The sequence below is a fragment of the Phyllostomus discolor genome, chromosome 3 (genome assembly GCF_004126475.2).
Source record: "Phyllostomus discolor isolate MPI-MPIP mPhyDis1 chromosome 3, mPhyDis1.pri.v3, whole genome shotgun sequence".
In the NCBI taxonomy this organism is placed as follows: Eukaryota; Metazoa; Chordata; class Mammalia; order Chiroptera; family Phyllostomidae; genus Phyllostomus; species Phyllostomus discolor.
This window is the reverse complement of record NC_040905.2, coordinates 41,374,849-41,388,725: the sequence shown is the minus strand read 5'-3', so window position 1 is coordinate 41,388,725 and position 13,877 is coordinate 41,374,849. Positions and strand designations below refer to the sequence as shown.

The 13,877-nt window shown below is 41.3% G+C and overlaps 1 long non-coding RNA gene across 1 annotated transcript; it reads left to right on the top strand.

Moving 5' to 3' along the window:
* The first annotated feature begins 5,863 nt into the window (after nucleotides 1–5,863).
* LOC118499308 lies at nucleotides 5,864–12,541 on the top strand. The gene is made up of 3 exons (XR_004901831.1): nucleotides 5,864–5,875; nucleotides 9,117–9,119; nucleotides 12,447–12,541. It is a non-coding gene; the product is annotated as an uncharacterized LOC118499308 (long non-coding RNA).
* The last annotated feature ends 1,336 nt before the right edge of the window (nucleotides 12,542–13,877 follow it).

Below are 13,877 nucleotides of genomic sequence, written 5' to 3'. Positions count from 1 at the left end.
AACAAAACAGAAACCTTATATATGTATATATTATATACACAATGTTTTATATATATAAAACAACTGATGGTTGCCAAAGTGGGGAGGGGGTGGGTAAAATTTTTTTGAAAAGGATAGCACAAAGCCCTGGCTGGCATAGCTCAGTGGACTGGGCGCAGGCTGTGAACCAAAGTATTACAGGTTCAATTCCCGGTCAGGGCACGTGCCTGGGTTGCAGGCCATGGTCCCCAGCAACCGCACATTGATGTGTGTGTCTCTCTCTCTTAAAAAAAAATAAAAGTAAAAAAATAATAAAAAGGATAGCATATACAATTATGTACAATACATAATACTTGATTTTAAAAGTAAAACAATGATTTTGAAAGCTTAAGCAATATTCTCAAAGTCAGAAATCTAGTAAGCAGTTGAACTAGGATGGATGTGAACTTCTGTCTGCTTGAATCCAATGACAGGTTCTTAACTACAATCTATTCTGTGTCTGAAGAGGATAATAATAATAACCTACAGTGGGCAAGGAATGAGTCACGAAGATGTCCATTTGTTATGTTTATAGCAACTGAAATGTGATAGTTTATAACTTTCTTTTAAAGTTGTATAATTATAAATATGTACCTATGGATAAGAATTTATGAGGTATTATCTAAGCAAAAGATAAGTGAAAAGCCAGAAGATTTCTTTCCTCCTAAAGAAGTGAAAAAGATAGAAGTCATTGAAAATTTAAAGCCATGGTCATTCATTCTTCTCCACCAAGTTTATATATACATATGCATATGGTATCTATCTATCTATCTATCTGTCTATCTATCTATCTATCTATCTATCTGGGGTGGGGTGGAGAGAAAGTCCTTAAAGGCCATGGTGTTTTTTTTTTTCTTTCTGGATTTGATGAGTTCTTTAATTTTCAATTAAATAATTTCTATAATCTGTGATTATCCTTGGAACTCCTGAAATACTCACATAAAAGCAACCCAGATTCCAAACTTAATGAGATTCATCCACCACTAATCTTTGTATCTATTTTTAACAAAACTATTTTATTTACTTCCAAGACAGAACATGTCTCTGTAACATGCCACTGCAGCAAATTCTGCATCCTCGTAGATCAGAGTATAAGACACGGTAGAGAGCCAGAGCTCAACCCAGAGACAGTTTTATCTTTTATTTTTTAGGTTGCACTACAGACAGAAGGAAGAACTGTGTGGTTTAGACATTACGCAGACAAATTATAACTCAAAGCTGCATTTAAACTTGTATACCTGTCAATGCATAATTTTGCTACGTAATTTCTAATTCCATTCTCTGTTCTACTTCACTGTGAGCCAAAGTAAAACAAATGAAATGAACAAACAAACAAATAAAAAGAACAAAAAACCCAAACCTGCTTTATTTGATGACAATAATAAACCTGGAGACTCCCTTTTTCCTAGTACCCACCATACATGGAAAAATTGCATGTAGCTAATGTGCTCCAAGTTGAGAGCCTTCAGAGGGGCTGCCTGGGAAGGCCTGAGCTGATGAAGCCATCCTCCTTTGCAACTCTTCCTGGGAAGTGGACCCATCTTTAAGGCTCACTTGGGAAGACAGGAAAAATGCTGGAAAGACAAAACTAAGGCACCCTGCATGGCTTTTTGCGTCTGTAGTATGAAGGATTTGAACTGATTAAGAGAAGGCTAAGGACCACTTAAGCTTCAATATTCTCTCATGATCTGATTTCCCCAATATGTACTATGCTATCTGTCAAACCTAATTGTAATTTTTTTCTTCTCAGAAACCCTAATGACTTTACATGGAGTTGGCTGTTTAATGCAATTGCCTGTGAGCAAAATAAAATGACTTTGTTGAGGTTCACAGCAAATCAGTGCCAGATGGTTTTTTCTCCTTTGGCCTCTCATTCTGGATGCCTGAGCCACTCAGCGCATCGCCCCGGCCGGCAGCTCTTTGCCCTGTGTCTCCCAGGCTTCAGAAGCTATTGAGGGTTGTACTAGAATTATCACATTTTCAGCAAACCCAGAGTTCTGGGAAATAAATGTTTTCAAACTTTATGGTGTTTTAAAGCAGCTCGTTATTTTAAATATTTACATGGCAAAGGATCCTCTACTTTGGCAGATAATCACTCTGCTTGCGTTTCTATCTGGCCAGTGTAAATTTTCATAAGTTGCTTTCTTTTAAAGTGAGTACACCTGTGTGTAAATAGAACACTTTCTACTCAGGAAAGTGATAAAATTCCATGGGGGTTCCTCCTTGTCATTGCATTTAGAAGCTAAAAGTCTCAGAAATAACATTTCTTGAAAGCACATATTTATTGTACTTGTTTATTGTCTGACTACTTCCAGAGTATTGGCATCATGATACCTAAACAGGCTTAATAGAAAACAATTTTAAAAAGAAGGGTCCCCAGAAGATTCATTCTTGAATCTAAATAAAGTGCAGAAAATAGTTACTAAAAAAAGGATGGCTGCAAAAATTAAGATGTTGGCACATATTGAGAATATTTTCTGAAATGGAGAGACATGGAGGCCATTTTTCTCTTCTTCGTGCTCACTCTGTACTTCTAAGTCCTCATTTAATTAAACAAGGACTGAATGAAACACTGCATTGAGTAAGAAACTAATTTGGGGGAGGTACATAAAAGTTATGTTACAACAGCATTAATCTAATAATTTTAAACTCCAGCTTTTCATGAGAGACACTGTGAGGAAGATTTTTATTAAAATCCCCAGTGTCTGCAGCTTCACGAGGCCCCATTGGCTGAGGAGGGCTGTTGTCAGCGTGACTTTTCATTTGTCTAATGTGGGGGGTGCTTTCAGAGCCAGTGCAGAGCAGCACTGTTTTGGACTGAATGTTTGTGTCCCTCCAAAACTCTCACGTGATGAAATCTTTTCTCCAGTGTAATGGTATCTAGGGAGGTGGCGTTTTGAGGGGTGACTAGGTGATGAAGGTGCAGCCCTCATGAATGACATTAGTGCCTCTATATGCTGTCATAAAAGAGACCCCAGAGATTCCTGCTGGGGGTCCTCCATGTGAGGACAGTGAGGAGACACCATTTATGGAGCAGGACGAGGGCTGCCACCAGACACCAAATCTTCTGGAACCTTGATTTTTGAAGTCTCAGACTCCAGAACTGCGAGAAATAAATGTTTGTTTAGTGAAGCCACCCACTCTATGATGGCTTTTGTTTATAGCAGCCTGAACTAATAAGGCACAGAGTAAGCCCTGACAGTGCTTGACTGTTGCTAAGAAGCGAACTTTATAAACTTCCCTTTCCTTTTAGGAACCATAACTTTTTACCCTTAGCACCTTGTGAGCTCATACAAACCCTTCTGTCATCTGTTGCCGAGTTCCCTGAATCTATTTATAGCTTAAGTAATGTCCTGTCTGAGTCTACTTTTTTTCCTAACTTCATAAATTGAGTGTCATGTCCCAACTTGTTTTCCTTGCTCTGTCACCATTTCCCACATTAGGGATCATTTAAAGTGGCTGAAGAAAAACACTTATGCGTCTGTCTGACATTCGGTGAGCATCTATTTCCAAACCACGTGGAGCATCCAAAGTTGAATTACACTGGGACCCAACTCTCATGTAGTTTCAGTGTATAGGGAACATAAAACATTTTTTAAAAAGTCTTGTAAGAAAGAAGTATTAGCAGTCAGTAGCAAGTTCTAAGGAAAATGACTTTTGGTCTTCCTGGGAGATCAGGAAGAATCACAAGGAAAGTCATTTTTGGGTTGAGTGTTAAAGTATCCTTTAAGATTTTTTTTTTCATTTAACTCTAGTCAGTCACCACACTTTATTGCATCTTGAAATTTTTAAAAAGCATAAATAATAATGATTGTATGAATGTGTCTAAAATAATAAACAGTATGGCAATAACCCCCTTTTCATCCCTTCTTTAACCCTGACAATCAACTTTCATCCCTACAGGCAACATGATTAACAGCTTAGTATGTACCATTCTTTGCCTTTTTCTATGTATTTATATATTACATATATGTGTATATATAGTATTGCATAAGATGCATATGCATTTAAAAGCATAGATATCTTCCTATTTTCAACAATTTAGCTTAGATATTTCCATGTCAATAGATAGTTTTTTAGTTTTTTAATTTTTATTGTTTATGCTGTTTCCGTTGTTCCTGCTTTTTCTCCCTGTCCCCACCTCTACTCTACCCCACCCTCTCCCCACTCCAAGCCCATCCCCATACTGTCTGTGTCCATAGGTTGTGTGTAAATAGTTTTTGGTTAATCCCTGCGCTATCTTTCATCCCGCCCCTGACCCTCCTCTCCAGCAGCTGTCAGTTTCTTTAAAAAAAAATTTTAAGAAAATCTATTTCATTTTTTTGATGTTACAGACCCAGCGAGTGGTTTTGTACCAAATTTAATGGAAGCTACACAGAACCCCAAGTGTGTAGGAGGAGGAAGAAAGGGAAGTAACCACAAAATCAAACAAACAAAATCCTGGATAATTTGTAGCATCTGTTCCACTCCCAAATTAATAAAATTCACCTGGGAATTCTGAATGAAAGGAGAACAGAAAACAAAAATGGGGAGGAGGGAAGGAAGGGCATATTGGTGAAGAAAAAGTCATAGGGGAGAGAAAAAAGAAACAGACACAGAGCATCCCAAGGACAGACCTTGTTCTCCCTTCCCAAACCAGGACACTCAGCAGGGAAGCTGAGGGTCCCCTAGAATTATCTTACCAAAATAAAGCTGAGGGGAAAATGAGGGCAGGAAAACAGAGCTCGAGCCAGCGGCGGGGCAGGTGGCAGGTGGCTGGGGGTGGGAGGCATTGTGGAAGGTAATAGTAAACAAAGCAGAAAGCAAAAAGTGAGGGAGATGAATTCATATGTATAGATAGACAGTCAGTGCTGAGGAACACTTAGACTGAAAAAGCAAATGTCCTAAAATTCATTTTTTTTAAATATGTCCTTGCTATCCCTACCCTATGCTGCACGTAGTTTCTATAATCTCTTGGGTCTTTTTTTGCCGCTTTGTTGTGTATCATTAATACTTTGCTGTTGCTTGGGAGAAGCCAGTGATCTCACTGGGTTGATGCCTGGCATGGAAGAACATGTACCTGGAAGAAAGCCCAAAGTTTCCACTGACCCCAGATCCCCAATGCCAGGCAATGCTAATGCCCTTTTGGGAGCTGGTTTGTCTAGGATCCCAAGGCTCATATGGCCCGTGACTTCCCCTTATGGGAACCATTTCAGTATCTGGTTGGGCTTTTCATATGGAATAAGAAAGGACAGATCCAACTCAGGTATGACCTCCTGCACATCTGGGTCCGTATACACAAAAGACATGCCATTTCCCAGCACAGTGAAGGAGTCAGGACCCCTCAATTCTCCAGGTTTACAACATTCTACCTCTGCTGAATTTTGAGGTAGGTGTTGGATGGCCAAGCATGTCTTCTCCTGGGACATTCATGTCTCCTGGGATGTTGTTCTGCCTCCACTGAGGCCATGGTAAAGAATGGTACCTGCTGTAGAGGAGGCCCATCCATACTGGATGGAAACCTTGGGAAAATGCATCTGTCCTTGAGATACCACCCGAGGCCTGAGGAACACATGACCCATCATATGACTGTGTGACATCAAGTCAAGTCCCATGGGAACACCATGAGGAAGTATGTTGAGTCCCACGGCATGCAGGACAGACATCTAGCTGGAGCAACAATCATTCCTGTTGAGTTGAGGGTTGGCATCGCAACCTACAATTTGAGAATTTTGTGTACTAATGTCCATTCCTGGCATGTCATTCATTGATGACAAGTTGGATGAAGGAGCCAAGGGGGAATTGCCATCTGATTTGATTGCCGTCTTGATGACATGATGGTACAATCAGGTAGGACTGGACATTGCAAACTTGAACAGTCAAGATATCTTCATGGAGAACAGATCTGGGGTAGGACAGGCTCTGGAGGCCTGCTGTACTAGAAAGAAGACATTCAGACATTTACAGCTGAGCAGCAGCCAACCCTAAGGTGGGGCTATTTAAAGAAAACAGCAGCATGTGGACCTGCATTCAGGTCCATTATGCACAATGGAATCTGGAGGAGCATTGAGGATTTTTGAGGATGAGCCCACCATTGATGGCTGGACTGTACATGGTGGGAGGTTTCAAAAGTTTCACACCAAGAGAATACCCATGGCTGTTTCCATAGATTCATTCAAGGGCTTCTGTTCTAGGCTATGACAAAGTAGATGAACTGTGTTAAGGCTAATGATTCTTCTAGAAGGGTAGAGAGGTAGCAGTGACTATAACAGAGCTGGCTATTAGTGCTTCTGGTGGGTCTGATTGGCTTCTGGGCTTCTGCAAACCACTGTTGCTTCCTGGACCTTGAGATATAGGAAGTCTATGCCATAGTCCTGCTGAGAGTGTTCACCAGATGACAAGGGCATTGTCTTTTGCTGAGCAGGCAGCATCTCAGAGTCACCTGAGTGTAATTCATTATCTCCCCAGGGCACATCAAATTTCTCATTTCTTGAGGTATCATCTGAGAGTCAGATCCCATGTTGACATTTAAATTCATATCTCCCTTTATGACATTAAGAACCAGCCCAAACTCAATTCCTAATCAGGGCCCATCTGTGGGGCATTGCTTTTGGAAAGCCATCTCTGGTAGGACTCAGAGGGAAAATGGGAGTATTCACTGAGAGCCTGGGATCATCCTAGTCACCTCCATGCTGGGCCTGAGGTATGCCATGCTTGTCCCAGCCAGGAGGCCTTGACATTTTTCTGACAGCTGCTTTTGAAACATCTCTGCAAACAATCTTTGGGAGATTGGATGTGTTCTCCTTAGTCAAGACCACTGAAGATCCCTTGCCCAGGAGAGAAGCCTCAATCATCTGGAATTTTTGACACTGTTTAGTCAACTGACTAGAAAGACTAGGTCTGGATGTAGGGTTGGAGGCACTTGTCCCTTCCATTTCAGAGTTTATCATTGCTGCAAATCCAGGGAGGCATATCTGACCCCTGGCATATTGGGGTTGAGTGCCATATCCCTAGAAGCAGAGAACCTGGCACTCATACTATCAGAAGATGGATCTACTTGCCCAGGTGCTCTGCCCAGCATTCACTAGGGGGTCAACTGATATCAAGGGAGAGGCCCTTGGACCAATTCCCAAGGTCCATGATGGTAAACCCCCATATGCTGAAGGGAGCACTGTGGTACAGCCACTTGTCCCTGACTCCTTTTCTTCATAAAAACTTCTGCTATAATTTCACTCAAACCACCTGCCCAGCAGTCATATGATCTGGGTGGCTGGGCCATATAGGCCCACACTTGGAGTTCATGGAAGGTAGAAGCACTTCACATGGAGAAAAGGCCACATTTCTACATCCTAGAAGGACAAGTAGAGCCCCAACATCTGTCTGGGGCCCAAGTCCCTAAACTAGGCTTTTGTTTTGAGCCATCATGGCCTGTATCCACTCTTCTTCCTTCTTCAGAGGCTCATTTAATAACCCAGCATTCTGCATTCTTTGTGCTGCTATGAATATTTTCTCATCAGGAAAAAGCAAACACTGGATATTGCTGAGATTTTGTAAGGAGTACACCTAATGCTTCATCTGCTGATCATGAAAGAGTCTGCCTGGGTTCTCTCCCAGAGCAGGGAGATCTCCACTGGACACTAGTGAAGGGGGTGGAGGAAGAAGAACATTCAGATCTGCCAAAGAGCTAGTCCCCTGTGGGAAGTGGAGGTAACTGCTTGGTTTGGGGGCATGAAATCTGGCTTAGTTACATAGGAGCAGTGGAGCAGAGCTGCCAGGGCTGTCTGTAGAAGGAATTAGTTTGTTTTCTATCTAGGCCTATCCCAGGCCTGAGGACATATGAAAACAGGTTTGGGTGTCAGTACCAGAATGCACAGAGTTGGCTGACATTTAGTATTCAGAGAAAGATCCTGATCCTAGCTGGCTGAAAGTGGGGGTGGTTATAGGAAAGGTTTTAGATCATTCTAAAGGCAAATGTCTGTGCTTCCAGAGGGGCTTGGCTTCTCTCTGTCTTGCTGCCAGGAATGTTCTAGGTGTAAAAAGGGGGGCTAGTTTCAACTTGATCCTCAATGAAGCTTCTATAGCTTGAAAACACATGCACCAATTGGGCTAATAATGTCTTCAAGTGGTGTGGGGTTTGCACAGTAGTGTGGATATGGGAAGGTCTCAAAGATCTGTGGGTCACGAAATTTGATGAGGTCATATGTATGTTGTGTGCAGGGAATCCTGGGACTTTATGTGGTCAGCAGAATCACATTCATTAGTCCCAGGAGTTCTCTGACCAACAGAGTGGTAGAAACACCTTGCTGCCCTGGCACCATTTCTAGTCCCCTTCTTCAGGCCCATGTTTCCACCTGGCCCAAGGAACTCTTGAGGGGAATGGCCCCCACTGTTGGAGTCACAAGTGGGAGGTAGGGGACTGGGATTGACCGAACAGCTTCTGTGTTCACTCTGCCTGGAGAATTCTGAAATCAGGCAGGGATTCCCAAATAGGGACATCACTAAAAGGGGATGGCCTATCACCTTCTGCAGTAACTTGGACTTTGACTCTTTCGTGATAGAGAATTCTTCCCTTTAGGGTTACTGAAATGCATTAACTGAACTGCTGCGCAGGAGTGCGCAGCTTGCAGTCACAAATAAGGACAGGCTCATAGAGTTCTCGGACTACACCAGGAACAGCTGCTGGGGCAGTGACAGTGACCAACTGCTTGCTGGGTCGTCCCTTCATGCTGGCTACCTGTATGCCTTGTTCTTTTGTGTTTTTCTGTGCACTGAAAGTTGGTCTTGCAGTGTCAGCATTCTCTGGGTGTGCCTCCTGCTGCCAGAGGAGAACCTCCCATCTTGAGGGAACACAGTGTGCAAGGGTTAGCACACTGCAGTGCTGATTCTGGGGCTTAGGGACCCAGGAACAGCACTCTCAATGGAAACTCTCACCTTTTAGGACCTTGAGTTTGCTCTTTTCTACATCAGAACACAGAAGAACTTTCCAAAGATGATCTCTGCCTCCCCAGCAGAAGAGAATTTCTAGGTCAACATAGGTTCACACCAGAGAGTTTTACATCTGGGTCCTAGGAGGCAGGGTGGGGGCAGGGAAGGCAGGGCAGGGTTTGGTCCAGGGCCAGCCAGTTGCTGAGCTCAGTGGTACCCTCTCACCTTCCCTTTCCTTGCTTCACCTCTTTAAGTGTTTTAACTACCCAAAGGGACCATGTAAAGGAAGCTCATGAAAAATAAGCTTAGAAAGGTAAGTTTGGACAACATTTAGGAAAGTCTTAACAGTAATACCACAAATACAGAGTTTTTAGTAGGCAGTGGGAAACTACTGAAGATTTATGAACATAGGAGTAACAGGATTGTGACTTGGCTTTAGAATGACTCATTTTCCCATTATGGTTTAGAGAGAAAAGAGTCAAGAAGCAAGAAAGAGAATCACACCAAGATGGCTTAGATGATAGAGATTATCTCTCATACCAAGAAATCCCATGGCTATAGAGAGAGATTCTATTATTTTTCACAAAGCAGTGGTGATTATCTGAAACCAAGATACTGGCTGAGGGTGCAAAAGGGGACATGGGGACTACAAAAAAGTGACCAATAAGGAGTGTCAAGGAAGAAAGTTAGGAAGCAGAAAAACAAAAAGTAAAGTCTTTATTATCTATTTTTTATCACTTCTGGTTTAGCACAAGAGCTCACCCCTAACCCCTAAATGATTATTTTTACATGAAAATAATTCAATATGAATACTCAGTCTCTCAGGAATATTATGTTCTCATTTCAGAAAACCAATTTAGCCAAGTATAAGAATAACTAAAAGAATTCTTTCTCTATGGGCAAGACCTCTGATCCATTTCAAAATACTTTTATTTACTGTCACCAAAAGTAATTACAGCATTCATCCCTAGTGGCCACTTGTCACCTCAGGAGAGGTTTTCACGTTTATACAGGGACTACCCACTGAAATGCAGAAAGTAACTCAGCAACCCACAGGCCAGTTTCCCAACTGAAAACAGGAAAGATACTGTTTTGCGGACTCTCTCCAGTTGTCTCTAACTAGGCCAGGTGCTCACCAAGAGTTTCAGATATGAACACCCAAGTCAGGGACACCCCCACACATGTCTTGGCAGAGTAACCTCCAAGACTTTATTGTAATAACCACAAGACTCTATTTTTCATGGCAGGATGAAGGGATGTGGACTGGAAATTAAAACATGAAAAGACTATCTGCCATATTTCACTGTTGACCCAGCCTAGTTAATGCATCACCCCTGTCATTCTCCTGAGCCCTCTGGGCACCTGTGGCAACACCCAGCCCAGGCAGGCATTGCTCAGTGTGCTGCCACATAATCATCTTTTCACCAATAGACCAAAATCACCCAGTCACAGGAACTGGGCACTAATGAGTCTGTGGGGAGACCAAAGCAGAGGATGAGCCTTTGTAGATGATGAAGTAGATGTCAGGCAACCTGACCTTGCAGTTTGATTCTACCGCCCACACCTAAAAACTCAACTCCTTGCCCTTCGGGAGATAGGCTTTTGCCACAGAAAATAATGAAACCTGTCTAACATGAGTTCAACACTGCTACATTCTGTAAAATTATATCAGAGCTTTTAATTTAAAAAGCTGAATTGTATAATTTTTTAAGTGATCACTCAGACATTAAATACTTTTGAGCAGATCTGAATGAATGAAAGGTTAAGTAAACATCTATAGACATATAGACATAGAAATAGTGAACATTTATTAAGCACTTAGCATGTGCCAACATATTTACATATATTAACTGCTTATCAGGTAGTTACTATTACTGTTATTATATTCTTTTATAGATAATAAACAAAGGGAATGGAAATAGACATTGATACATACATTACAATGAGTTCCAAAATGAAAACAAACAGAATGTATTCAATGATATTTGCACATTTCTAATTGTATATATGTACTTTGTCTTACTTTTCCTTTCTCTTCTCAGTTTCATCACATAAAACATTTTGGAACCTGGCTGGGCCGAGCAGCAGTTTTCAGGACAGCAAATGAAAGCCACTGCTCATGAACAGGACATGAAACACCCCATCCTCTTCTGGAGCTGTGTATCCGTGCCCTTCCCCTCAGAGAGTAGCTGGTAGAGAGCTCTGTGGTGGCCCTTCCAATCATGTCCTCATGATTCAGTGCATTAAATAGTCAGTTCTCAGCTGGAGGACCTATTTCCATAATGATTTAGAGCAGTTTCTTCTGAAGTCCATGCTAAAAGAAGAAATGATCAGGCTCAGAAGGGTTTTACTTAAAACCTTGTCTCTACTTGCTGAAAATGACTGTGCCAATTAGGCTTCTCATAAAATTCCCTGCCACGCTTCTCTCCGAGGGCTGCAGTCTTCATCCCAGGCGTTCCCTTGGGTTCTGTGATGGTGCCGAAGTCCCACTGAGGTGGGAGTCATGTGGTCTGAAATTCCTGGAAATATGTTATTCACTTAGGGACATAGGGCTTTTGTATGGCCATACATTCAAATGTCACTTTTTTTTTTGCCCTAACAACATATTCAAGTAGATCTGCTGGGGCTTAATTAAAAAAGGTCTAAACAGGGCTACGCCCCTGTGGGCCACAGACCAGGCGATGGCCTGGGGACTGCTACCAGTCCATGTGGCAATGAATGCAGAACTTGGAAATGAGCTTTTAGACCCATAGCAATTTGACAGAGTAATATTTATATGTCCATTAAATATGATAACTTTCAAAAGTCTTATATTTTGACCTTTCATTTTATTTTCATTACAATTTATCTTTTAACAGTTTGGGTTTTTTTCCTAAATTTTTTTCTGCTTGTTTTTATACTTGGTAATTTTTTTTTTTATTGGATTACGTATAGTGTAAATTTTCCCTTTGGGTGCTGGGTCTCACTGCGTTTCTTTTCATGGTAGTTGCTGTGTCCTGACATACAGTTATGATTCCAGGGATCAGTTGGATCCTCTCAAGGTGTGCGTGCATTTAGGCTGCCTCCAAGCAGTAAACTGAGGCAATAGGAGGACTTACCTTGTTTGTTTCCCTTCTCTAAAGGGATCATACTCCTAAAATGACTTTTGTCCGATATCTGAAAACCATCATTTCACATATTTTTCTGGTTTTGTAATTGCTTAATATAGAAGAGTGAATCAATCCTTTTTATTTCATTTTGGCTAGGAACAGATTTCCTAGGTTTTTTTCTAAGCTAGATCTTAGCATCTAATTCACTGTTAGTAATTTTAATCTATTTTATAAAATGATCAATCTACAATAGAAGGAAAGTTTTTTAAAAAGCTAAACAACAATAAAAAAAACCCCAAACAATTCCATTAAAAAATAAGCAAAGGACTTAGATAGAAATTTCAGTGAAGAGAATATACAAATGGCCAATAAGCAAATGAAAAGATGCTCAAAATAATTAATCATCTGGGAAATGCAAATCAAAACCACAAGAAGACTTACGCCATACACAAATATAAACTCAAGATTTATAAAAGACTTAAATATAAGTTGCAACACAATGAAAGTCCTAGAGGAGAATGTAGGTAGGAAAATCTGGGGGACATACTGGTAAAAATATTGCAGCAATATTTTCACCAATATGTCCCCCAGAGCAAGGGACATAAAGGAAAGAATAAACAAATGGGACTACATTAAAATAAAAAGCTTCTGCAAAGGCTAAAGAAAACATCAGCAAAATGAAAAGGGAAACCAGCCATATGGGAAAATATATTTGCAAATGATACCTTGGACAAGGGTTTGATCTCCAAAATGTGTGAAGAACTCACATGACTCCACACCAGGAAGAGACACAACCCAATTAAAAAATGGGCAAAGAACCTGAACAGACACTTCTCCAAGGAGGACAAACAGAGGGCCCAGAGACACATGAAAGGATGCTCAGCATCACTAGCCATTAGAGAGATGCAGATTAAAACCACAGTGAGATACCACTTCACACCAGTCAGAATGGCAATCATAACAAAAACCAACAAACAACAAGTGCTAATGAGGTTGTGGAGAAAAGGGAACCCTAGTGCACTGTTACTGGGAATGCAAACTGGTGCAGCCCCTGTGGAAAATAGTATAGAATTTCCTCAGAAAACTAAAAATGGATATGCCTTTTGACCCAGCAATTTCATTGCTGGGACTATACCCTAAGAATCCTGAAAAACCAATTCAAAAGAACCTATGCACCCCAATGCTCATAGCAGCATAATTTATAATAGCCAAAAGCTGGAAGCAACCTAAGTGTCCATCAGTAAATGAGTGGATCAAAAAAAACTGTGGTACATTTACACATGGGAATACTACACAGCAGAAAGAAAGCAGACCCTGCCTTTTACAGCAGCATGGATGGAACTGGAGAGCATTATGCTAAGAGAAGTAAGCCAGGTGGTAAAAGACAAATACCATATGATCTCGCCTATAAGTGGAACCTAATCAACAAAACAAACAAGTGAGCAAAATATAATGAGAGACACTGAAATGGACAAACTGACAGTAAACAGAGGGGAGGGAAGAGGGGCTAATGAAGGAAAAAAGGAGAAGGGTCATCAAGGAACATGTATAAAGGACCCATGGAGAAAGCCAGAGGGGGGTTGGATGGAGGGTGGGAGGTGGGGATGGGAGGGGCAGGTGGGAGTGGTGGGAGGAAATGGAGACAACTGTATTTGAACAACAGTAATAAGAAAAATAAAAGAACCACATAGTACATTGTCCAGAATAGATAGTATACAGACAGAAATTAGATCAGTGGCTGCCTAGGCCTGGGTGGAAAGGGAGGGTCAGGGAATGATGGCTAAGGAGTTTGGGGGTGTATTTTGGGGGTAATGAGAATGTCCTAAAATTGATTGTGGTGATAGATACACAACTCTGTAAATACAG